The sequence below is a fragment of the Hyaena hyaena genome, unplaced genomic scaffold (assembly GCF_003009895.1).
Source record: "Hyaena hyaena isolate Hyena2069 unplaced genomic scaffold, ASM300989v1 scaffold_479, whole genome shotgun sequence".
Classification (NCBI taxonomy): Eukaryota; Metazoa; Chordata; class Mammalia; order Carnivora; family Hyaenidae; genus Hyaena; species Hyaena hyaena.
The window spans coordinates 578,971-606,457 of NW_024081107.1; the positions used below are offsets into that span (position 1 = coordinate 578,971).

The 27,487-nt window shown below is 35.7% G+C and overlaps 1 protein-coding gene and 1 non-coding gene across 3 annotated transcripts in view; one reads left to right on the forward strand and one right to left on the reverse strand.

Annotated features, from left to right (window-relative positions):
• Window positions 1–27,487, reverse strand: part of UNC13C (unc-13 homolog C) — a 564,606-nt gene that overhangs the window by 475,415 nt on the left and 61,704 nt on the right. The window lies entirely within an intron of this gene.
• LOC120246605 lies at window positions 3,843–3,944 on the forward strand. Its single transcript, XR_005532084.1, has one exon. It is a non-coding gene; the product is annotated as a U6 spliceosomal RNA (small nuclear RNA).

A 27,487-nucleotide genomic window follows, 5' to 3' on the forward strand; every position in this document is an offset into this window, starting at 1 on the left:
GCACCTATTTTGCTCAGTTGGTTAAGCATCTGAGTCTTGATTTCAGCTCAGGTCACAACCTCACAGTTTGTGGGAATGATCCCTGTGTTGGGCTCTGCACTGACAACACAGAGCCTGCTTGGGATTGTGCTCTTTCCCTCTCTCACTGCCCCTCCCCTGCTTGTGTGTGCTTTCTCTCAAAGTACATAAACTTAAAGTAAGTTTAGCAAATAAAAAAACCTTAACAGAAGGGATAAAAAACACCATGACCGGGGCGCCTGGGTGGCTTAGTCGGTTAAGCATCCGACTTTCGCTTGGGTCATGATCTCGCGGTTCGTGGGTTCGAGCCCCGCGTCGGGCTCCGTGCTGACTGCCAGCTGGGAGCCTGGAGCCTGTTTCAGAGTCTGTGTCTCCCTCTCTCTCTGACCCTCCCCTGCTCACGCTGTCTCTCTCTCTCTCTCTCCTAGAAATAAATTTAAAAAAAAAACAAAAAAACAAAAAAACAACACCATGACCTAACTATATGCTTAGGAATTCAATTCAAATGCAATGATATAGGCATGCTAATAGTAAATAAATGGAACAAGATATACTATACAAACAACCAGAAGAACAGAGTAATAGCTAAACTAATATCTGACAATGTAGACATTAGAGCAAAAAAACAAAAAAACCCAAACAACAAAAACCAACCAAAAAAGAAAAACAAACAATAAAAACTAAGGTACAAACTGTATAGGGACATAAAAATAAATCCACCAGGAAGACATAACAATCCAAAATGAGCATGAACCAAATGCAGAGCTGCAAAGCATTGGGAGGCAAAACCGGATGTTACTGTAAGGAAAAGAAGACAAACCCACAGTTTTTGTGAGAGACTTAAACGCCCACCATACAGTGATGAGAATAATCGAAGTATTAATACATGCAAATGTGTACCATGAACTGGAAATCTTGAGACACAAAAATGCCAACCATCTCCAATTGTACATACTTTTTCAAGACTTATTTTATAGTCAAGACTGTGATATCAGTAGATAGAATGAAACAACGATTAATGAAACAGAATAGAGAATCCAGTTAAAGACCCATACAACTCATTTTTTTACTAAGGATGCAAAGCAACTCAGTGGAGGATAGACTTTAACACTTGACGCTAGAACAGCTGGATATTTATGAGCAAAAACACCATCCTCAATCTAAACCTCATAGTTTATGCAAAAATTATCTCAAAATTAACCATATATTTAAATATAAAACTTATGATTATAAAAATCTTAACTCAGGAGAAAGCCCAAGACAAAAACCTTGGAGTAGAGTTTTTAATCATGAGATCAAAAAAGAAAAAAGTCGGGAGTTTGATCTTAAAATTTTTTATCTTGCAAAGCACCTGTGAAAAGGATATAGAGAAAAGCTACCAATTGAAGGAAAAGATTTGCAAACCATATATTCAACAAAAAACTACTATCTGTGATTGCTAAAGAACTCTAAAATCTCAACAGCAAACCACCACCTTATATACACAATTAGAAAATGGTCAAAAGATGTAGAGACATTTCACTGAAGAAGACATATGAATGACAAGTACATCAAAAGATGTTAGTAGCACTAGATATTCAGGAAACACCAACTGGAGGCATAATAAAATGTGTCTATCTACCTTTAGAAAAGTTAAATAACACATTGCCAATACCAAAATCTAGAAAGTATGCAGTGAAACCAGCTCTCTCATACATTGTCTGTGGGACACAGGCGCCTGGGTAGCTCAGTTGGTTGAACATTCGACTTCAGCTCAGGTCACAATCTCACTGTTCCTGAGTTCAAGCCCTGCGTTGGGCTCTGTGCTGACAGCTAGGAGCCTGAAGCCTGTTTCAGATTCTTTGTCTCCCTCTTCCTCTCCCTGCCTCTCCCTTTCTCTCCCTCCCTTCCTCCCTCCCCCCAAAAATAAAGAACATGTAAAAAATTAAAAAATAAAATACAGTAACTCTCAAATAGTTTGATAATTTCTTAAAGAATTAAATGTACCTCCAGAATACAGCCAGCATTGTCACTCCTAGGCATTTATTCTAAAAAAATTAAACATCCACACAAAAACTTACAAATGACTGTTCTTAACAGCTTTATTTTAATAGCCCCAAACTGGAAATAAAAATGTTCCTAAATAGGTGAAAAGTTAAACTGTGATACTTCCCTATCAAGGAATACTAATCAGCAAAAGAAATATACTGATACAACATCTTAAATCTTTAATCTTAAATCTTGTATACCTTGACAAAAGGTATACAAATGACAGAAATTTTATAATTCCATGTATGTAAAACTATACAGATGGATAACAGATTAGTGGTTCCCAAGGGTGTTATGCAAGGTTCAACAGGGAAAGGAGAGGTCAGAGAGAGTACAGAGGGATAGCACAAAGCATGATGGAATAGTTCTGCATTTGAATTGCAGTGACAGTTACACAATCTACATGTGACAAAATGCCAAATACATATACACACGGTACAAGTGTCAAATTCCTGGTTTTTACATTGTACTCTACTTATTTAACACCTAACCTTTGGGGGAAACTGAATGAAGGGTACGTTTGATCTCTATAGTATCTTTTCAAAATCCTGTTAGCCTCTAACATTTTTCATTAAGCAATTTAAAAATTTGTGTTAAAAATGAGTTATTTTTAATCAAAACCTAAAAGCTCTCTGCTTTAAAAGACACCATGAAAAATAAACAGGCACAAACTGAGCAAAACCATTAAATTAGGACTACCATTTACATATATGTATATATGTATACTTAGTTATAGAAGTATACCTACATTTATAAATTTCATTTAGTTATAAAATTATAACTAAACTAGTAGATAACCCAATTTAAAGTCAGACAAAAAATATGCTGAGATACTTCACAAAAAAAATGCATGAACAGTCAAAAAGTACAATGAAGATATATGTCATCAATAGTAATTGGGGGAATAAAATTTAAAACCACGATTAGATACTATGACATATACCGCAAAATGGTTAAAATTAAAGACTGACAATAACAAGTGTTGATAAGTATGTGAAGCAACTCAAACTTGCTACCCTGAGAATATAGAATCTTATGATCACTTTGGAAAACAGGTAGTTATTTCTTAATTTAAATATACACATACACATATGTATATGTGTGTTATGTTATTTCATTTATATATTGTCATAACACCAAGCATAAATTATCAAGAATAGGAATAATACATTTATCACATCAGAAGTAAAGAAACTAAAGAGCAGGACAATCCATTTCCAACATACAGCAGATGATTAGCTTAGCCTCCATGGAAGAATTTGAAGAAAAACAACCCAGTAGAAAAATTTCATGTTGAACTGCATTTCCTAACAGGAAATTAACATGGGATAAGGTGCTAAAACTCTTCAGCTATGAGCATTTTGCAATTTAATATTAAGCATGGATATATTATTTCACAACCACTGGAATGGAGAAAAATGAAATATCTGAGACTGTCATGTTCTTATGGATGGAAAGTTTCATGAAGTACTGTTAAAAACTTGTATGACCACTTGTGAAATGCAATCAGTTTCTAGGAAGGTTGAAATTTTCTCACCCTACTGCCCAACAAATTTTTCAGTATATGACATGAACAAAGTCTTACACTTACATAGATTACATATTAAAAGTTGTTTACCACAGCATTATTTGTAATAGGAAAAATATGATTATAGTATCCCATATTAACAGAATTTTGATATGCTTATATAGTGAAATACATTATATTGAATTAATTAGACCAACTGGGATCAAGGTGGGTAGTTTTTAAGAACCTAACATGGAGTTTAAAAAGTTGCAGAATCACCTAGTATGGAGTGCTTGCTTCGACAGCACATATAGTAAAATGGGAATGATACCGAGAAAATTAGCAGGGCCTCTTGTAAGGAAGACAGAATTATGTAGTATGGCATCATTTTAGTAATGGATAGGAAAATTTAACATATCCTGGAAGAGTTTGAGATTTTTTTTTATAGTGACTGTCCATAAGAAAGGAAGGAAAGGAGACTAGAGAAATAACCTTTGAAGAAGAGCAGTAGCTCCTGTTATGTCTCCCTATTTACCACCCAACGTTTCTCTCTGCCTTCCATGATTGGCACTTTGTTCCTCAAGTATTGTTTTTTCCATTTACCAAATATCACCGTACTTTGAGGATATCCCATCAATTACCCAAGGGGTAAAGCAGACTACAGAGCCAATAACATGTAAACATAATTGCTCGTTGTAATCATAGGCTCTAGAATGAAAGGCTTATCGAGAATCATGTTGCCTAATGGGTTTCAAACTGTTCTGAAAAGCGCTGGAGTTCCCAAAGAGTCTTCACTGGGTAAGGAAGGGCTTGGCAGGTAGAACTCTCCACCTGGCGCCTCTGGTTCACGAACTGCAATTCTGACTGTCTGCTTTATAACTGGGTTCTGAAGAATCTGTTACCAAAAACAGTTCTATTAAAAAAAAAGCACATTAAAACAACAGAGTTTCAGTGCTATTTTTTATAATAAGTTAATGTCCTTTCCTAGCAACTCTTCTATGTTCAACAGATTTGATGTTTACAGAACTCTTGGTACAATGAGAAACTGTTAAGGAACGTGGGAACCTTTGGTTTCTAACACCTACTTCATAATATCTAAAGAGAATATATAAACACTTTACAAGTGTTAAGTCAAATGAAATAATTATGTTTAATTTACCAACAGGGCAATTCTGGTATAAACTCAGGGAGAAAGGAGTAGGTAAAATTCTCTCCCCCAGATTTTGCGGTGTGCATCACTCCCTGCTCTTTCAGCAAGAAGAGAAAGAGTCATAATTAACTGGTTTGGGTAAAACTTTTTGATTCATTTAACCTAGTCATAACCCTATAATTAAGCATTATGTACAATATGGTGTGAGCTTTCGGAAAGCAACGATTTAATATGAAATGGTGGGAGGAAGAATTAAGTCATCAGCTTTCCATCCCTGCCCGTTAGCTTGGCAATCTCTAATGGAAGTCATTCATGAAGTTAATAAGTTCTCTTCAAGCCATCACTAAAAAGGGGGATAATTATATTAGGCACCAAAGTTCATGAGGAAGAAAATTCACAACAAAACAACTTTGATCTTTGCTCCAGCCTCTACTTAATGGTCTGGAAAACTAATAATCATTAATTTTCACAAAAGATGTCATATGGCTAGACCTATAATGTTCAAATAATATTCAATTATATTCTTTCTATCAAGTGAAAGCCTCTTTTAATCATTTTGAAACCAATTACCACAAAATGCATTATTTTATTCTTGTAGTATCTGCACTATAAGTCTTGAAAATACGACAGCAATTTTACTTCACAGGATACACACTGAAAACGCAGAAGTTGATTTTGCATTCAGATCTCATTCGATCTAATAGAACAATGACATTTTTTTCTCCTCTTCCTGTTATGGACTTTTTGAAAAGTACTATTTGCCTCTTGCACAATTTCCCAGATTCAGAATTACCTAATACTTCTACTTTAAACAGAAGACCTGCAACCATACTTAGAAAATATGTTTCTAGCAGACCTCTTCTGGACTACTAATGCCTAAGGAAAATGGTATAGCCACAAAGCAGAGTGACTTTGATAGAGAATGGCAGTCACATTGTGTCTGAATAGATTTGGTAGGGTGAGAGGGAATATTCACCCCAAGTTTCTCCATCCCCATCCCAGCAATTTACAATCCACATTACTCCAGGATTCTACCACTTATGAAGGAGTGCCTATATACACAGAGGTGATGAAATATGGATTATGCTGAGCGAAGATTAAATACAAAATTATTTCTATTAGTCAGAAAATAGAATTTGTAAAAATTTTTCCATTGTTGGCAGAGAAGTTGGTATTTTTAACTTTCAGTTTTGTAAACCTTTAATTGGAGACTGAGAAAGCCACACACAGAAAACATTTTTAATCCTAGGAAACATCTATCAAAACAAGGGTACAGAAGATAGAAAAGGTGACTGGGGTATCCCCATAAACAGATGGGGAGGAGAGTAATCACACTCTAGGTAGATGAACTGGAGGCTTGCAGCCATATTCCAGGTTCTGACTCAGTCCATGTGTCAGATTTCCTCCCAGCTAAATGTATAAAAGCAAACCACCCCAGGATCCACATGGAATGCTTCCTCTTCCAAATTTGCTGAGAAGTGTCTCTAACTACAGAGTTACTTGAGTCTGTAGTATTCCCCATAGCAGACTGATTCTCCTGTAACCATTAAATCAAACTAGGGAGAGAAATCCAGCTGACTGCATTTTTACCTCTTTAATGTACTGTCCCTAGTTTTTAGTCAAAATAGACACAGAGAGAAAACAAGTTACAACTAAGTGAAAGGAAAGCCCCTTTCTATCCTCAGATAGAAAGCCACTAGCTTTGGAGGTAAATCTGTATTCTATGGGGGGAGGGAAGAAATGTGGTATAATCTGAGACTTGAAATCAAATCTACTATAGTACTATAATAATTACGAGATAATTCATTCTTGAGCTACATCATTTGAGGTCTTAAATCAAAGGATTTACCAAAACACATTTTTGTAGAAATCACAGAAAAACTATTGTTAAACCATTATCATAAAAAATTTGTTACAGACACAAAAACCAACAATACTTGAAAAAGTCTCTCTGGATAGATACCATATGTTTTCACTTCTAAGTGGAACAGGAGAAACTTAACAGAGGACCATGGGGGAGGAGATGGGGAAAAATAGTTGGGGAGAGGTAGGGAGGCAAACCATGAGAGACTCTTGAATACTGAGAACAAACTGAGGGCTGATGGGGGTCGGGGAGAGGGCAAGGGGGGTGATGGGCTTGGAGGAGGGCACTTGTTGGGATGAGCACTGGGTGTTATATGGAAACCAACTTGACAATTAACTATGAAAGGATAAAAAATTCTCTCTGAAGTATATTTTACAGTTTTATAACGTGTGGTGTCACACACACACACACACACACAGTTACAGAACTTTCTTTTACTTACAGCACTTTTCAGTAATTTAGTATAAAGGATTAAAATTTCAATCTTCAAGATTCAACTCAAATCTTCTAATGAGACATTACAAACAAGGCTTTGCTCTTTTTTATGTAATCCTAGAATGAAAATAAAGAAGCTTTATGATCTAATCTATTCTCCTGTTTCCTTAAAAGTGGACAGCAAAACCATCCCAAAGTAATGAGAATAACACTATTTAATATAAAAGCTTGAGAGAAGATTACTTCCCCCTAAGTGCTGTATATCATTCTAATGCCCTTTAATAGCTGAATTCTCATTCTGGAGGAAGGCAGCACCATGAAAGCCAATTCTGCTCCAGTTCTCAGCTGGGTTCCAAAGTTGGGTTAACATCATAGATTTTAAAGACCGACTTATTTTACTGTCTCTCTGCAGATTGGGAGTGCCTTCAGAAATGGGAACCAGGTGACCATCTTTGTGACCAACTCTACATTCTAACTCCATACCTGTCACATTTAGGGATCAAGCAATACATGAAAGTATGACAAGTATGTCAAAAACTAGGGTAACTGGCTTAGAAATGTTTATATTAGTATGTGAATGATTATCATTTAAAAAACAAGTTCCTTTTTGTTAAAGCCTTCCCTCTACCCTTGTACCACATAGTCCTTAGTTTCAGCCTTATTCTTTTCAATTACTGGTATATTACAAAATTTCAAAGTCAGACAATGGCTCAGGCATTTGTGATATTAGAAGTACTTGAAAAAGCAAACTATCAAAATTATTAGTTATAATTTTCTTTTTATATCAACAAAAAGAGGCATTTTAGTAAGGTATTTGTTAAATACATATTTTTTGAAAAAGATAAAGTTAATTTCAACATGGTTAGTTGATGTCTACTGCATAGTAAACTGTGAAGCTACCTTGGAGAATTATTTTTTCAGGAATGCAACATTATTCTAAAGTTATCTTTCATTATACAGTATAGGAAGGTAAGAAAAAGACAAGGCAAGTGGGTTTTTTTTAATTTTTACTTTTTATTTTTCCTGCTACTGTCAGTACTACCCTTGTCTGCCTAATTGCCATTAAACACATGTTGGGGAACATTATCAAAAAAAACATGATGCTGGGCCATGATACTCAGAGACTCCTAACCACCCTTCCCTGTCCTTAGAATGTGGGAATGTGGGTTCCACTTCCACTTCCCTTTCCCACCCCCAGGAAATAGCCTTGAGATGATGATTTGGTGTTAAAAAAAAAAAACCTGCATAGTATACATGACTGAGCAGTTTTAGGGCTTCTTTATTAACTTAGAAGATTTGAGGTGGACCGAGGAATCCATTTGTTTTGCTGCCACACAAGACAAACCTTATACGCAAGTTCCTTTTGATTACTCAAACTCCCACCTACCAACCTGGAGTGGCTTGCCTGCCCCCCCACCCCCACCCCCAGCCCCAGTCTCTCCTTGCCCTGAATACAGGGGCCAATTTCAGATTAAATCAGGAAGCTCCCAAGTGGGTTGTAAACCAATAGCACACTGATTTAACATTCTGGCCAGCCTAACCCAGAGTCCTATGGTAGTTACCTATAAAATGCCTTTTCGGAGGATGAATGGAAGAAAAGAATGACTGGAGAATGAAATTCATTGGGTAAGAAAATAGGAGGATGTATCACAGAAATGAGAAAGGATTAACTTTTTTTGAAAGGATGAAGGATGACTTTTCTGCTGAAACTAAAGAAGAGGAAAAAAATGCCATGACAGGATGCTTACATGCTACTTTTATTCTAAGAAACTTCATTACAGGCCATTTTGTATGAACTTTAAAATCTAAAAACACTTAAGCAGAAAACCTCAAATATTTTTACTTAGTTTCTTTTTTAAGGGTGAGAAGAATTTAGGTGGTCATTGGAGGTATTTCAAGTTCTTATTTTAATATTTATTCAGTTCCAAACGACTTGACGACCAATAATAATTCATTTTTATAAGAAAATAAATTGTCTACTCTGACAAATACAAATTCTAGGCTTCAGATCCTGCTCTCAATATATCATCTAGTTCTATCAATGTAAATCTCAGAGGTCTTATAATTCTTTCTCATTTCAAATGAAAGGCAAATGCTTCTGAAATGGATTCACTACATTACTTATAACTGCTGAATCAAGGGATCTGAAAATACTGCTATACTAACAAACAGAGTTATTATAGCTCATTACAACTATTCTATGAAGGATGACTCAAATGCAACAACTAGCACATACTAAAGAATAAAGTATCTACCTGGTGGCCATCTCTACTTGGGTGAGTCCCAGGCATCTCAAATTCAACAAGTTTAAAAACAGAACCAACATATTATTCTGCTAATCTTACTCCTGCATTCTCTGGGCATAAAAGATGGTAATGGCTTCTATTCAGTCATGAAAGCCAAAAGCCTTGAAGTCCTCCTCAATTTTCTATTCCATTCATTCCACTCACCCCCAAATTCAATTAGTCACTGAATCAGATTCAGTAATCTAATTCCGTCTCATATTCACATTCTTCCACCCAATTCTATCACTGCCATAGTTCTGATTTTCATTTCTTCCAGAGTCAATATAGTTTTCCTGCCTCTTGATTTTTATAGCTAACTGGCATAAGTGTCTTTTGTCATTTGTAGTAGAGGGTGTTGTTTGATTTAAAGCTCTCTGGTCCTTACTCATGTGAGAGCTTTATAATACAATATTGAACTTGTGTCTACAAATGAATTGTCCAAAACCATGGAGATCTTCTCCCTTTTATCACTTCACTAAAAGTGACAGTTAAACATAAAAAACCCTTCAGAATGAAAGCAGCAATGAAAGAAACTAAAGGAACTAAACTTATTCTGAAGAATCCTTCACAGATTCCAGACTGCAAAGTGACAGGGGTGGGCAAGGAACATAGACCAAGACAAATAAACTGAAAGCGATAGAAATTTACCATCCAAATACAGTATTTGGATACCTAGGTCCTGTTCATCACCAGGCACAGTCAAGCTGTCACTGCCTCAGGAATGTGATTCAAGGTTTATTCTGTTGAGAAATGAAATCTAAGAGGTATGGATCCAGAAACTCCTGGAAAATTATAGGAATGAGATAAAAACAGCAAAGTTACATAAAATCCTATATATGAACTACTAAACTATCAGACCCCCTGCTCAATCTACTCCTAGAGCCACTCCTAGAGCCACAAAAGCAGGCCTATGTTTCTCAGAGCTAGAAGCTTCTCTGGGGCAAAGTAAATAGCCTTAGGAAGAAGCCTCCCAGAAAATGACACTTGCAGTACTTTTCAGACACAGGCACCAGTGAAAATTCAGCCTTGCCACCATGCTACCCTGTATCGTAACCCAGCAGTTATCAAACCCCAGCTGAGTACACAAAGCTTACAGTCATTACACTAAGTACATCATTCTTACATAGGAGCCAATAGAAAATGATTAGGAAACAAAGAAGGACAAACAGCTAATAGAAAAGCAGACACAAAACACATACAAACCCGAAGAGCACAAATGAGCCATAGTCAATATATGGAAAAGGCAGAAAGTACAACTTAAACTGCAAATATAACTTCTTTAGAGAGAGAAGCAATTACATGGCATCAAAAAATAGAACAAAATGCTGTAAAAATAACTATCAGAGAAATATAGAAGAAAGAAATCTTGTATATTAAAATATGATAGCTGAAAAGCAACTATTCAATTAAAGTGTTGAGAAGTGTTAGAAAAATTTCTCACAAGTCAGAACAGGAAGAAAAAGCCAAAGATGCTAAGAAACTTCGAGACCAATCCTAGGCATCCAGTCTCAAGTTAAAACAAATTACAAAGAAAACAAACAAATTTGTTGGGAAAAAAAGTCAATACAAGAACTTAAAAAGTTACTACAGACCAAAACATTTTCAAATATGAATATGCTCCCTCCCCATCCTCCTCCCCCAAAAGGAAAAAAAAAAAAAGTGACTGTTCTATGGATTCCTTCTCAGAAAGTTGGGAAGTTATTACCCCAGGATGGTTGACAATAGAAATGCTAGGAAGAGTGATCAAGCAGGGATGCAGAGCAATGATCCGAGGACCAATAAGGCTAGTTGTCTGATAGGTATGATGGTGTATGTAGGTTAGAAATGATTGGGGCATGGAAAGTTAAGTCAATTAAAGAACAAGGCAATTGATAACTCTAGATAAAATAAAAGATGTTCAAGTGAGTAAATTTAATAGGATTATCTTGGGTATGTGGCAAAAACTATGTTCTTATCACAGTAAACACAAATGAGAACTATTTTAATAAAGATGTGAAGTATACAGCAATTGGAGGATAAATATAGGAGACTTAAGCAATCATCAACTTATAATAGACTGCTATATATAGGATATTACATATAAACTTCAGGAGGATCACAAACCCAATGCTAATAATAGATACCAAAAATGTAATGAGAAAGGGATATGAATTTAACAGTAGATCACTAAATTATAAGGGAAGAGAGCAAGAAAGAAACTACAAAAAAAGTATCAGAACACAATCAAGAAAATAGCATTAAGAATGTATCTATTAATAACTAGTTTAGATGGAAATGGATTAAATACTCCTATCAAAAGACACAGGGTAGCTGAATTTTAAAAAAGATCCATTTATGCAGCCTAAAAGAGACTCACTGAAGATCTAAAAGATGCATACAGAATTAAAATAAAGATATGGAAAAAATTTAAGGAAACCAAAAGAAAGCTTTAGCAGTTATACACAGAGACAGAACAGACTTTAAAATAAAGACTAACGAGAAACAACAAGGGCATTATCTAATGATCAATCAGTCCAAGAAGATAGGACACTTATAATTATCTATGTACACAACATAGGAGAAACTAAATACATGAAGATAATATCAACATAAAGAGGACAGGGGTGCTTGGGTGGCTGAGTCAGTTGAGTGTCCAACTTCGGCTCACGTCAAGATTTCCCAGTACATGGTTTGGAACCCTGTGCCAGGCTGTGCGCTAACAGCTCAGAGCCTGCAGCCTGCTTCACAATCTGTGTCTCCCTCTCTCTCTCTGCCCCTCCCATGTTCATGCTCTGTCTTGGTCTCTCAAAAATAAATTAACATTAAGAAAAATTTTTAAGAGAAATGGGCAGAATAAAATAGTCAGGAACTTTAGCACCTACTTCCATCAATGGATAGATCATCCAGACTGAAAATCATTAAGAAAATAGTGTTCTTCAATGACACAGTTGACTAGATGGACTCCATATATACAGAATATTCTATCCCAAACCAGCATAATATACATTCTTTCAAGTGTACGTGTGACATTTTCCAGGACAGATCACATGTTAGGCCACAAAATAGGTCTCAAAAAAAATTGAAGAAGACTGAAACCCTATCAGGCATCTTTTCTGAGTACAATGATATGAAAGTAGAAATCTGTTAAAAGAAAAATAAAAACTAGGAAACAGATGAAGGATAAACATATTATGAAATAACCAGTAAGTCAGACGTCAAATATGAAATCAACAATACTTCAAGACAAGTGAAAATGAGAACACCACAGTCCTAATTTATGACACTCAGCAAAAGCAAATGTGAGACAGTTTAAAGTGTTATACAGGATTACTTCAAGAAACAAGAAAAATCTAAATCTACAGCTATCCCTGAAAGGAACAAGAATTAAAAAAAAAATACAAAGTTAGTAAAAGAAAATAACAAAGATCAGATCAGAAATGAGATACTAAAAAAAATGCAAACAGCAATGAAACTAAAAGTGGTTTTTATTTCCTAAAAGAAAATTGGCAGACTTTTAGCCAGACTCATCAAAATTAGAGTGGGCTCAAATAAATAAAAACAAAACAAGTTAAAACTGAAACTACAGAAATACAAAGGTTAATAAGATATTACTACAATTAAATGTCAACCAATCGGACAATCTACAAGTGAATAAATTCCTAGAAACATACAATCTTCCAAAAATGAATCAAAACCAGAAAATCTCAACACAATGATCAATAATAAAATTGAATCAGTAATCCAAAAACTCCCAGAAGTCCAGGACCAGATGGCTTCAGAGAAACATTTTTTAAACACTGAGCAATACATATACTTCAACTATTCCAAAAATCTCAAGATGAAGTAATGCTTCTAAACTCATTCTATGAGAGGAGCATTACCCTGATACCAAAACCAGACAAAAACCCCACAAGGATGAAAAAATAAAATAAAATAAAATTATAGGCCAATACATCTGATAAATATTGATGTAAAAAATCTTTAAGATATTAGCAAACCAAATTGAAAAACACATTAAAACAATCATACACCATGATCAAGTGGGATTTATTCCAGGGATACAAGGATGTTTCAATATCTGCAAGTCAACCAACATGATATACCACATTAACAAAGAGGAAGTTTAACATCATTAATCATGTCAACAGATGCAGAAAAAGTCCGTTAAAATTTAACATTGACTGGGGCACCTGGGCGGCTCAGTTGGTTAAGCGTCTGACTTCGGCTCAGGTCATGATCTCACGGTTCATCGGTTCGAGCCTCGAGTCGGGCTCTGTGCTTACAGCTAGCTCAGAGCCTGAAGCCTGCTTCAGATTCTGTGTCTCCCTCTCTCTCTGATCCTCCCCTGCTCACACTGTCTATGTCCTGTCTCTCTCTCTCTCTCAGAAATAAATTTAAAAAAATTTAACATTGACTTATGATAAAAAGGAATACCCAGAAATAAATTTAAGGAGGTACAAGCCCTGTGTTCTGAAAAGTGTAAGACAGTGATGAAAGACAGTGAAGACAACACAAACAATAGGATATACCATGTTCATAAATTCTAAGATCATTTAAATTTCCTTACTATCCAAAGCAATCTAAAAATTCATACATTCCCTATCAAAACACCAATGGCATTTTTCACAGAACTAGAATAATCCTAGATTTCTATAAAGTATCAACAGGTCCTGAATAGCAAAGCAATCTTGACAAAGAACAACAAAGTTGAAGGTGTTGTGCTCCTGGATTTCAAACTCTAATACGAAATACAGTAATCACAACAGTATGGTAGTGGCACAAAAAAAAGATATAGATCAAGAGAACAAAATAAAAAGCCCAGAAAGAAACCCATGCTTATACAATCTTTGACAAAGGAATATAAAAAAGAAGGAAATATTGTCATTAACAACATGGTATTGTGCTAAGTAAAATAAGTCAGACCAAGACAAATGTGTTATGATTTGACTTGTACGTGGAATCAACAGAACAAACCAAAACAAAAATAGACTCATAAATACAAAGAATAATCTGGTGGTTGCCACAAGGGAGGGTGGTCGAAGTATGAGCACAATAGGAGAAAGGGATTAGAAGGTACAAACTTCCAGTTATAAAATATAAGGCAGGAGGATATTAGGTACAACATAAGGACTTTGTTAACTTGTAACAACTGTGCATATGGACATATGGTAACTAGATGAACCCTGGTCAACAACTCACAATATATGTAAATTTTGAATTTCCATGTTGTACACCTGAAATACAGTATAGTATCTCAACTCTTAAAAAAAAAAAAAGAAAGAAAGAAAAAGATTACAAGACCTGAATAGACTTTTTTTTCCAAAAGCAATATACAAATAGCTAACAGGTAAATTAAGAGGTGCCCAACATCACTAACCATTAGAGAAATGCAAATCAAAATCAGAATGAGGTATTACCTCACATCTGTTAGAATGGTTACCAAAAAGGTAAGAGATAGCCAACAATGGTGAGGATATAGAGGAAAAACAATCCTTGTGTACTGTTGGGGAGCAATGTAAACTGTTACAGCCACTATGGAAAACACATAGAGGTTACTCAAAAAAATAAAAACAGAGTCAGCCCATGGGCTAGCAATTTCACTTCTGGGAATATATCCAAACGAAATGGAAATACTCTGTTGAAAAGGTATCTGTACCCCACGTATGTCTCAGCATTACTTCTAATAGCCAAGACATGGAAACAACCTACAATGAATAGAAGTTGTGAGATACATACACACACATGCAACAGAATAATATTTGGCCATAAAAAAGGATATCTTGTCATTTGTGACAACATAGATGGACCTAGAAGGCCTTATGCTAAGTCACAGAAGTCAGAGGAAGATAGTACTCTATGATCTCACTTATACGTGGAACCTAAAAAAAAAACCCAAACTCATAGAAAAAGAGATCAGATTTGCAGTTACCAGAGGTGAAACTGGACACAGGTGGTCAAAAGGTACAAACTATTAGTTTTAAGGTAACTAAGTAACTAAGTACAAGGGATGTCATATATAGTGATGACTAGTCAAGACCACTGTATGCTAAGTTGTTAAGAGGAAATCCTAAGAGTTCTTCTTTGTACATACATGAAATCCTGGATGTTAACTTATCATGCTAATTATTTCACACTGTTTAAAGGCTGTTATTATGCTATACATCTTAAATGTATACAGTGTTGTGTATCAATTAGATCTCAAATTTTTTTGAAAAATTAAAAAATATTAACTTTTAGAAAATGAAATATTTGTAATTTTGAGTCATACTAGCAAGACTGGGAAGTGTCTCTTTGAACAAGAAAGCATTTGAACAAAAATTCTTTTCTGTATTTCAGGAGTGTCCAACTACATTTTCAAATTTATTTTCAATTATCTTAGCTACTCTATGAGCTTTTAGTAATATAACATGTCAAATGGAGATAATCTACACCATATTCTTTGCAGAAAAAAAGACCAGTATCTTAAATGCTAATATGACCCATATAGTTTTAAAAACCCACTGCCTAAATGACCAATGCCTTTCATGAAATTTTACAATGTCAGCTGCAGACTGATGCTTTGGGCAGCCAGAAAAATGCCAGAAATACAGGATTATTTTCTTTGTTGGATCTTCCTCTTAGGGCTCTGCATGGAGTCAGATCTTTCCCACCTAAACCATGAAATTTCTTGAAAGAGAAGCCACTTCTCTCTTCTTTAAAAGGTGGGTGGGAGGGAGGTGGGAGGCTCTTATAAGCAGTGGAGTCAATGAACAGAGACAAAAATCAAGATAGAGTGGCAAAGAAAAAAGTAAAAGTTTTGTAGCCCTTGTAAGGGAATAATCAGACACCAGATATACTGCAAAAAATTTACACATATACACCCACCCCTTTCTGCTCTCACACACAGAATACAGAAGATGGTAGAAAGAATTAATCAAGACACAGAACAAGATCTGAGGGACAGAACAAAGAACCTAGCACAGCCACCCTCATTAGAGTATGTTTAGGAAGCCCCCTGTAAGTGAAGGGTGATGTTCTAAGACAAAAGCCCCTAAATACATTATAATTCTTAATTGGCAGTCATGTTTATTTAGAAGATTTTGTCCATTGCTGATACTTATTTTGAGAATATTGTTTACTCCAAGTACCAGACTGAGAATCTAAAATGGCTACATGAAAAATAATGCATATCTGGTTAGCTCCTGGCTTAGGAACAGACATCTAGTCTATCTACACCCATTCTTTTGACACTTTGACTGATGCTCCTAATTGGCAACAGAGTGCCTCCAAATCTCACCTGCAGGTGAGACATGGTTAGATTCAACTGAGCTCAGCAGGTCTAGATACAAAGCTCTAAAGTTGTGTAAAGATTCTCACCTCACTTCTGGATCCAAGTCAGCTCCTAATTTACTGTGACAAAATATAGACCAATGCTGTGTCTTGTTTTACCTTTTTGATCTGTCAAATGAAAATGATGACACTTGGAAGCACCTGGGTGGCTCAGTTGGTTAAGTGTCTAACTCCTGATTTCAGCTCAGGTCTTGATCTGTTGTGAGATCCAACCCTCATTGGGCTCCACGCTAAGCACAGAGCCTGCTTAAGATGCTCTCTCCCCCTTTCGCTCTTAAAAAAAAAAGAAAAGAAAAAAGAAAAAATATGATGACACCTACGTTACCTACTCTACTAATATTGAATAAAATGAGACAATGTGAAAATGTATTAGAAAATGAAAAGCACTATAAATATACGGGATTCTAGAATGTGTTGATGCACTCTCTGTTCCAACATTTTCCAGTCTTAATTAGGCAGAGTGTGAACAATTATATAGCTTTCAAACATATTTGTCATGGATCAAAAATATTCTTTTAGTAGCTGAATCACTATTCTGACTATGGCTATCTGTATATTAGACCATTTTTAAAGGTCTGAAAAAAACTGTTCCACCAGTTGGAGAGACTTCCAAGTCCCCATAAACCGGGCAAACAGACTTCAGAATGAGGCCATTCTCAGTGCTAGCAGGGGAGGCTGAGAATATGAAGAGGTTGAGTCAAAGGAAAAAAGTTAATGCCGTTCTGGAAAAGATTCTGTTGACTCAGAAAAATAGTGTCTAGTATAATTAACTACAGAACGAATATAATTAAAGACCTCATGTTTATATCTGTCCCTTTTAGGACATATCCTGAGTTAGTGCCCATAAATATTATCTTTTCAGTAACTCAATACTGGGAAGTATTTTGCAACATGGAGATTTATAAAATATGTCTTCATAAAAGTCTCAGGTAAAATCTCAGGCAGATGAAATGATTCAGTGGGCCACACTGCAGCTAACACCACCACCAGCACTGCACACATGGGGGACTCTGCCCTGGTCATTTCTCTTGGTCTGAGATTGATTTCAGTTACACAGAGCTCAGGAGAAATTGCAGAGATTAGGAATAGGAGTCTTTTCAGGACCACAACCTCCCATTTCAGGTCACTTTTCCACATTAGGGGAGGTGACGCTCTTCCTCACCTCTATCACTGTTGGATCAGCTCTTACCTCAGTCACTTGCACATTACTATGAATACATTTGGGGTCAGGAATCTTTTTCCTTGTATTCTAATTCCAATCTTGTAAGTATGGAAGTAAAACGTCTTATTTTCTCTAAAGACAATTTCAGTCACCAGCAAATGGGTGTGGGGAGCATGTCCGATTGCCCTTGAACCTCACCCCTCCTGCTGGGGAGGCCGGACCCCAACTAAAGGTAGTCACTTAGGTACTTGAGGGTCATTTGGGGTACGCAGGGGCTTTCACTCCTCCATGTAGGGCTTGCCGCCTTACCTGCTCCTTCTCCTGGAGTCGCCAAGGCTTCATCCATGTAGCTCTTGTGACAACACAGGCTCCAGTACTGTTCCCGCCGGGCAGCCTGCTCACCACCTCCTCTGTGCTGTTCTAGGCTCCTTAGCTCACCTCCAGCCTCCACGTCCTCTGCCCCGACACCCCTAAGATCTCGGAGCCCATTCTCACCTCCCCCCTTCAGCTTCTCCACCCACCCCCGCTTCCTCGTGGACTTTCTAGGGCTTTCCCCAATCAGCGGTTATTCACAGTTGCTGGGGCTGGAGTGCCACAGCTCTAGCCTGCCAGCACCTGGATGCTAAAGTGAAGAAGACTGGGGAGGGGGGAGCACAGACCGGGTCTCAGATGGGAGTGAGCAAATTCAGATCTGACCCGGCACGGGGAAAACTGGGAGTGGGAGCCTGGTCATCAACAGGCATCAGGCTGCAGGTGTGTGCACTGGTGTGTGCGTGTGTGTCAGGGTGGAGGGCACGTTGGCCTCAGGAAAAGCTGTTGGCAATGATTACAGGTCCAGGAATGCCTAACAAAAAAGGAAGAAAGATCTAAAAGCTTGGTTTTGGCTAGACAGTTACTACCAATTATATGGTTTATAATCTTCCCTCAATCACCACTTACTCTATTAAATACAAAATATAATAAGATTAACTTGTAAAAAATTTCTCAGCTTTGCTGAGCAACTCAGGATATGCCTTGATGTAGCTTTCTTCATGTTTCCTGTGCTTTGCCGAAAAGGGAACGTTGGTGGCACATTTTAAAATTTTTAAATCTCTTTGCTTCTTTATGGAAAAGATCATGAATACTTATCCATGTCCTTTCTTGAATTTTTTCTCATGGTGCTTTGTCCACCAGAATTCTTCCCCTACTTAACCCTGAGGAGGTGTAGGGTACCTTTTTATTTGTTCTATGTCATTAGAATCCCAGAATTGAGAGAGTTTTATCAGTTGTTTATTTGTTAATCTTTTCAGGTGTCCTGATGAGATTACAGTTTGTCAACTAGACCTCTGACAGCAATAATTAACATAAATGAATATCCATTTTCCATTATCCCATTTATCCTATTTGTACTTATTGAATGATGATTCTGTAAAAGGCACCATGAACAATTTCAGGTGTTAAGGCTCAATTTATTACAAAGCAAACGATGAGTTATTGTTTATTGGCACATATCTCAATGAGATTGTTCTCAGGCAGGCAGGAAGATTAAGTTCCTCCTCTATTCAAATGCATTTGAAAGCTCAGTCCTATAAAATGATAAAAATAGCAGCTACTAATTATTAAGAGTGCAGGGCAAAGTTGAATCTACTTTTTAAGAAAAGTCTTTAACTTTTATAAAGACCTTAAAGGGAATTATCTCAGTATTTTTAATAAGAAACCTGACTTCTCCAGATCATATAGCTAGTAAAGAGTAATATCGGGATTTCAAAGCCGTTCTTATTTAATTTAAAATTTTACATAATATAAATCATCCTTTAGCCATTAAAAATTAATTGAGCCACTACTGTCATTACCTCAACAAGTAGTTAAATCACCTACAAATAAGGCTTCTTTTTGCTTCCCAGAAAAGATTTGGATATAATATCTTGAATTTAGTTCTTATGAAGAGGAAAGAAATTAATGTTTTATTATACTTCTATGACATAGAAGACAGCATTTCACATTTATTATCTCATTTATTTTTACCCAGATTTTATAAGCTGCATATTATTATCTTCATTTACAGATGGGAAACAAATTCGAATAAGTGATTCCCCATCAACCCTTAAGTTGCAAAGTCTGTGTCTGAAGAAGATGCAAGTAATTATAAAGTCAGTGTTCTTTCAACAGCATCCCACTGTGTGCTACAGCAGCAAAGACAGAGTCTGAATGATACTAAGAGGATAATAGTTCTTACACTGTAACTTAACCAGTATAGCCTCCTGACATTTATTCACTGAAGTGTAATTATGACTTTGGCTTTTTAGTTATTTTTAAAGTGCTGATGGGAGTTATTGTTTTCAGTTACCTGAATTCTGAAACCCATACTCTATACCTTAAGGCAGGTATCAGTGGCCCTTACTGCACACACACACACACACACACACACACACACCCCTAGATCCAAAATGGACCTCCTCGAAGAGACCAGTCATACTGTCATAAATCAGAGAAAAAATAAAGAAAATGTAGAGTTTTATTGTACAAAAAGGGCAATAGAGAGTAATGAAAATAATATGACAATCAAAATATCCATGGTTTTCTTCACTAAACTTGAGCAAATTCTTAAAATTCTGTGAAACAAAGGGCTAAAAATATCTGACAAAGCAAAATAACTATGAGAAATATTACTTCATGTAATAGTTAAGTCAAAGTAACTAAGATTGTGAATTTGGTTTAGAAACAAACAATACCCCAATGGAACAGAAAAGACAGCCTCCAATAGACCCTGCATAGACATATATGGTACAAGACAGAGGCAGTGTTGCAAATCAGTGGGGAAAAAATAGAAGATTGAATAAACTATGCTGAGATAATTATATACATATATGAAGAAAATAAAATTGTTTCCATCTCATGTTATTCCTTTCAAATTTTAGAAAAATTGGAGAATTATAAAAATTAAAACTCTAAAACTTTTAGAAAAAAATTTAAGAGTATATGACTTTAGGGTAGGGACAAATTTCTTCAACAAACCCCAAAAACACATCCTGTAAAGGAAGAAAAGTTTAAATTACACTACACTAAATGTAAAACTTAGCAAAAGTCACCCAAAAAGAATGGAAGAAAATGTCACAGACTGAGAGAAAATATAATGAGTCAATTTAAATGACCAAGGATTATAAATTCAAGGTATATGAAGAATTGCTTCAATTAAGAGAAAAGGACAACCAGTCTACAGTCTGTTAGAAAAAGGACAGAACATATGGATTAATAATTCCATCAAATTGGCAGAAGAAAATTATATAAAAAGTCATCAGGGATATGGTATCTACTTATAAATTTTCCTACACTGCCAGTGAAGTATAACTGGGTACAACAATTTTAGGATGCAATTTGACAATATTAGGTTAGGTTGAAGGTGTGAATTTCCATTACTGAAGAGTCACATTCCTCCATGTGTTCCTTAAAGGCTCTCTTTAATGGAGACATGTACAAGAATGTATATAGAATACATACACGTGTAGTAAAAAATTAGAGACTTGTAAGAAAATGATAAGCATCAGATACAGAATAGTAGTTGCTTACCAGGAGGAGAGAGATAAAGTGGATGTAGAGAGAGACACAGAAGGTTCAATTCTATTTGCAGTATAATTGTTTCAACTAGGTGGTGGGTACCCAGATACTCATAACATTATTCTTTTATACTTTTATGTCTGATTAATTTTTACATTAAAATAATTCATAATATTTTTAAATTATAGCACCCTAAATTGGAGGAAATATAGAGAGGGAGAGATTTGTCATATAAAAGTGGCAAGTTCTTGGGCAATGTCCCTGAGCTTTTTTTTAATCTATAAAAAATATTATTGTGTTTCAAATAAGACAGTAATACAGTCATAGATATAAAATATTCTATACAGAAGTATAGGTATGGCTTCTTCTTGGAAGAAACATTATTCACTTTATCAGGAAATAGAGTTGGCTTTGGGGCTAACAAGGTAAGACTTCACCTTTGAAAAGACCTAAATATTAAGGTGATGAAATTTGGCTGTGTTCAGTTACCCTGGTGCATCCATAGGGAAAAATGTTGTCGGGGGTGGGGGTGTATGTGCACAAGTGCATGTGTGCGTCTCTGTATGAATGTGTTAAATTAGTGTGTGTCTGTGTGTGTATGAGTGAGTCATCAAATAGTCATGCAGGAATGCCAGGTCTGTGAAGGGCATGATATAATCACTGCTAAAGAAGACACTAGTGGAAGGAAGGTCTTCCTCAGACTGGTACCTTGAGAAACTGCCAGACCATGAACTTCAGTCACAGAACACAGGATTTGCCTTTCTTCCAGAACAACAGGTAGCATGGCATGGAGTACTAATTTGTGAAAACCATCAACAGGCTTCCAGCAAGATAGGAGTGGTGCATCTGGTTAAGCAATCACTTATTTCCAATAGTGACCAAGGGCTATGGCAGCAATAGCAGAGAATACTGTTCTTTAGGAGAACCAATCAGATTTTATTTCTTTTCTACCTATGATGCAAGAATCACCAAGAATGAGTGAACACTCCTGTGATTCTTGTTCTAAGCATATGAAGAGAGTAAGGTAGAGAGGTGTGGAGAAGTAAAGATATGTTCTTAACAGAATGGGAAATCAGAAGTACTGAATTTAAACATTTAAAATCATGTGCCTTTATTTAATGTTCCCAGCTGAGAAAGTAGAGAATATTAGATATACACAGAAAAGGTATTAATTATAGCTGACACACAATGTTACAAGGGTATAACATAGTGACTGGTTCAACAAATCTTTATGTTCTGCTGTGCTAGCCACAAGTGTAGCGACCGTCTGTCACCATAACAACACTACTGCAATACCATTCACTATAAGCTCTATGCTGTGCCTTTAATTTTCATCACTTACTCATTCCAGAAGTAGAATCCTGTATCTCCAATTTCCCTCACCCATTTGCCCATCCTCCATCCTTCATTTGTTCTATTTATAGATCAGATTCTGCTTTTTGTTTATTCATTTGTATTGTTTTTTAGGTCTCATATATGAGTGAAATCATATGTATTTGCCTTTCTCTGAATGACTAATTTAGCATAATACCCTTTAGGTCCATCCATTTTGCCATAAATGGGAAGATGTCCTTTTTATGATTATGTAATATTCTATCACATATTCTTTATCCATTTATATATCAGTAGACACTAGGGTTATTTCTATATTTGGCTATTGTAAATAATGCTGCAATAGACACAGAGGTTCTTTTATCTTTTTAAATTAGTGTTTTAATTTTCTTTGGGTAAATGCCCAGAAGTAGAATTATTGGATCATATGGTTTTTTTATTTTTAAGTTTTTGAGGAACCTCAATATCATTTTCCACTGTGGCTGTACCAACTTACATTCCTATCAACAGTGCATAGGTGTTTCTTTTTCCCTGGATCCTCACTAGAAATTGTTGTCTCTTCTCTTTTTTGATGATAGCTATTCTGACAGGTGTAAGGTGATATCTCATTGTGGTTTTGACTTGCATTTCCCTAATGATGAGTGATGGTGGGCAACTTTTCATGTGTCTATTTGGCCAATTATATGTATTCTTTGGGAAAATGTCTATTCAGGTCCCCTATCCATTTTTTAATCAGATCATATGTTTTCTTAGTGTTTTTTTTTTAAGATTTTATTTTTAAGTAATCTCTGCACCAACATGGGGCTCAAACCCACAGCTCTGAGATCAAGAGTCGCACGTTCCACCAACTGAGCAAGCCAGGCATCCCTCTTGGAGTTGAGTTTTATAAGTTCTTTTTATAGCATTGTATGTCAACTATACACAAATAAGTAAAATATTGAAAAATAATATAATAAAGCAACTGTATCTAAAATATATTTAAAAATTTTTAAATAAAAATGTATTCCTAAATATTATAAGATTATTTGAAATGTTTTCAAAGTTTATTTTCTAATTATTTGTTTCTAGTATATAGAAATAAAATTGATTTTTTGTATGTTGGCCTTGTATTCTAAGACTGTGCTATCTTTACTTATTAGTTTTTAAAATTATTCCAGTTGAGATTTTGTAGGATTTCCAGCATACATTATTGTGACTTCTTTAAATAACAATGTTGCTTCATTCTTTCTGAAAAAGGGAAGAGATGAAAAGATATTTATATTTTTGAAGTATTAGTTTTGATCTTGCACTCACAAAAGGAGGTTAGAGTCTTTCTTCATGGCAGCATATTCACAGGTGTGCAGACATGCTTCAAGAGGTAACGGGAAGCAACAGGTGAGTAATGGCTCTGTGCATCATGAGTGTGATGTACAAGAGCAAGTTCCACAGCAGCACTCAAGTTTTCGACTTGAAAATCCTTCAGCTATAACATGAGGTTCTCAAGGTACTTCTGGACACCCTTTGACATCTTCTTTGGAAATTGGAAAACTGAGTTTTTCTAAAAATACTGTATAATAACACAAACTTTATTCGACTTGGCCTCTAGTTTACAAGGAATTATTTAAGAAGGACCTGGTAAAAGTGTATATGTATTGCACTTACATGTGGAAGGAAGAACACTGGACTCCAAGCTGTAATACTTTGGTGTCACTTCATCCATTTCTTTCTTTTTATAATGCACAGAAATTTGCTCAATTTGAGTCTTGATTTTCTGACCTATTATATGGATCTATTAAAATTCCATGTCTTAGATACCTCACACGGGATGCAATGAGCATCAAATGAGAGATGCACAAATATTCTGTAATACAAAAGCATTAAGCAAAGGTAGGTGGTTGAATAATTTAACTGACTTACTCTACCAGCATTTTTCAAATTCTGTTCTTCGGTTCTGGAGGTTACCAAGAAGTAACCTCTAGTGGGGAAGAAAATGAGGAGGAGCAAATGTCAAGGAATCCATGTTGCACCTGCACTTGATCTGAAGTAACTACTTTTTTCTGGTCTAGAATTATGAATAAGATTTTCATTATGTTAGTTTAGTTTTACTACATTTAGTACAAATTATAGATTTTTCCTGCTTTAAAAATATTTATGAAGTATAACCTTGAAACTGGGGAAAGGAATAGAGGACTCTCAGAGAGCAGATCACAGGGGAAAAGCTCTATTCTAATACAACAACATGGCAAAGAAAGGCAGTAAAAATAATACTTAACTGTGAATCAGGAAACTGGGATTCTATTTTCCTCCTACACTACCAGCCAAGGATATGACCTTAAGCAAGTCATTTAACCTGTACAAACCTCAGTTTCCATATATGTAACAGGAAGGAAGTATTATCTAGACACAATATTAGAAAATAGAGTCCTGGAAAAAATATACCAATAAATTTAATATACCAATCAATTTCTCTCTAAATAATGATTAAATTCAGAGAGTGTTCAGCCTTTTCAGAAATTTTGGCAGTGAGATGAAATCTAAAGAGGTAATATAAAAGCTTCTTATTTAGCTCAGTTTCATAAATACTAAAGGCCTACTATGGTGTAGGCTTTGTGGTAGGCTCTAGGAATACAAATCGTACACAACTAAATCTGTTATGTTTCCATCTAATTAACCAGGGGGCAGGAGGAATACCATTCAACCAACTGAAATTAAAATCTGGCTTTTCACAATGTCAAAGCACCCTCAAGAGAATAAATTGTTACAACCCTGAACTGGGAATCAAAAGACTCTAGTGTTTTGTCCAATTTTATTACTCACTGACTTTCAGCAGACTGTTTCCAGTATTTTAGGTCATGGTATGGACCCATACTGATTAAGCTAAGTAGGTGGACAGTTGTTGGAAAGTTTAAAGCTAAGGAGTAATGTGGTTTGATTTTTGCATTTAAAACAGAGGAGAGTGTTACCTCTGCCAATGACAGAGTAGCTAATATCACCTAATAACACACTCGCCAGGAGCAAATATAAAATCTGGATTTTAAAAAATGAAGAGCTGGGGTGCCTGGGTGGCTCAGTCGGTTAGGCATCTGATTTCAGCTCAGGTCATGATCTCACGGTTTGTGAATTCAAGCCCTGTGTCAGGCTCTGTGCTGACAGCTCAGAACCTGGAGCCTGCTTCAAATTCTGTATGTCCCTCTCTCTTTGACCCACCCCTGCCCATTCTCTCTCTCTCTCTCTCTCTCTCTCCCTCTCAGAAATAAATAAAACATTAAAAAGATTTTAAGAAAAAAAAATGAAGAGCTTTATGAAGTCATTAGAAAATGACCAAAATATTGGGATTTGAGGGAACAAGATTCCAAGCAGAAAGAAAAACATCATAGGAAGCCCAAAATTCTAAATGCAATTTCCTCTAGGGGCATTTGCCAATTTATGAATTGCACACTTGTGAGTGAGACACAAAGAAACCAAAGAAAAAGTTACTGCAAAGACACTAAAAATCTAAGTAGATGTTTCAGCATTTCTGTAGTCCTGGGTAGATAAAAATTAAAATTCAGGACACTTCAAAAGAAGGGAACACTGCCATGTGTGTCCCCTCAAAGTTAATATGTTAAGCCCTATTCCCCAATGTGATGGTATTAGGAGATGGAGTTTTTGGAAGGTAGTTAGGATTAGACAAGGTCATAAGGGTGGAGTCCTATAGATGAGATTGATGTCCTCATAAAAGTCAAGAAACAATTTGCTTCTGCTCTTTGCTCTCCATCATGTGGGGACATGGGGGAAAAAAAGGTCATCTATAAGCCAAGAAATACTCCTCCTTCCCAGGCACCAAATCTCCCAATGCCTTGACCTTAGGCTTCTACCCTCCTGAAATTTGAGAAATGTTGTTTAATCACCCAATCTACAGCAATTTGCTATAGCACCCCAAACTTACTAAGTCAGCTGCTAAGAGTCCCAGGCTATCAGGTGAAATCCCTGAAGAAATTTAGTCTTAAAAGCAGAGTAAAATTGGAAATAGACCAATTTCTAATAGACCAAAATTACCTGAACCTACTTTAATTGTTTCCTGGAAAAAAAAAAACACATTATTGGTAGATAAGATCATCTTAAACCTGTACAATCTTACATACATAGAAACAATGCTTCGATCAAAACCGACCAAGCATGCCAGAAGACATGACCAAATGACCAAAAATCAAGAGGAAAAAACCCGATGGGAACAAATCAACAGGCTCTCCAGGTACTGGAGTTATCAAAACAGATTTTTTTAAAAACATAATAAATATGTTGAAAACAATACATGATGAGATGGAGAATTTCACGATAAAACATAAATCTATATTAAACAAATTAAGTGAAATCCTAGAATTAAAAATTATAGGTGAATTTAACAACAGATACCAGCATTTGGAGTGCTGTCTGTGTCTGTTAATATGCCAGTACCATTCTGTTTTGATTACTACAGCTTTGTAATATAACTTAAATCAGGGATGTGATGCCTCCAGCTTTATTCTTCTCACTCAAGATTACTTTGGCTATTCAGTATCTTTTGTAGTTCTATATAGATGTTAGGATTTTGTTTCTATTTGTAAAAAAAATTTCATTGAAATTGAAAAGGATTGCATCAAATCTGTAAATCACTCTGGGTAGTTTGGACATTTTATCAATATGAATTCTTCTAGTTCACTGACATAGGATATCTTTCCATTTATTTGTGTCCTCAATTTTTTTCAGCAATGTTTTATAGTTTTCAGTGTATAAATCTTTTACTGTCTTGGCTAAATTTATGCCTATTTTATTCTTATTAATGCTATTATAAAAAGAATTTTTTCTTAATTTTTCAGATAATTTGTTAGTATTTAGAAACACAATTCGGTTTTGTATGTTGATT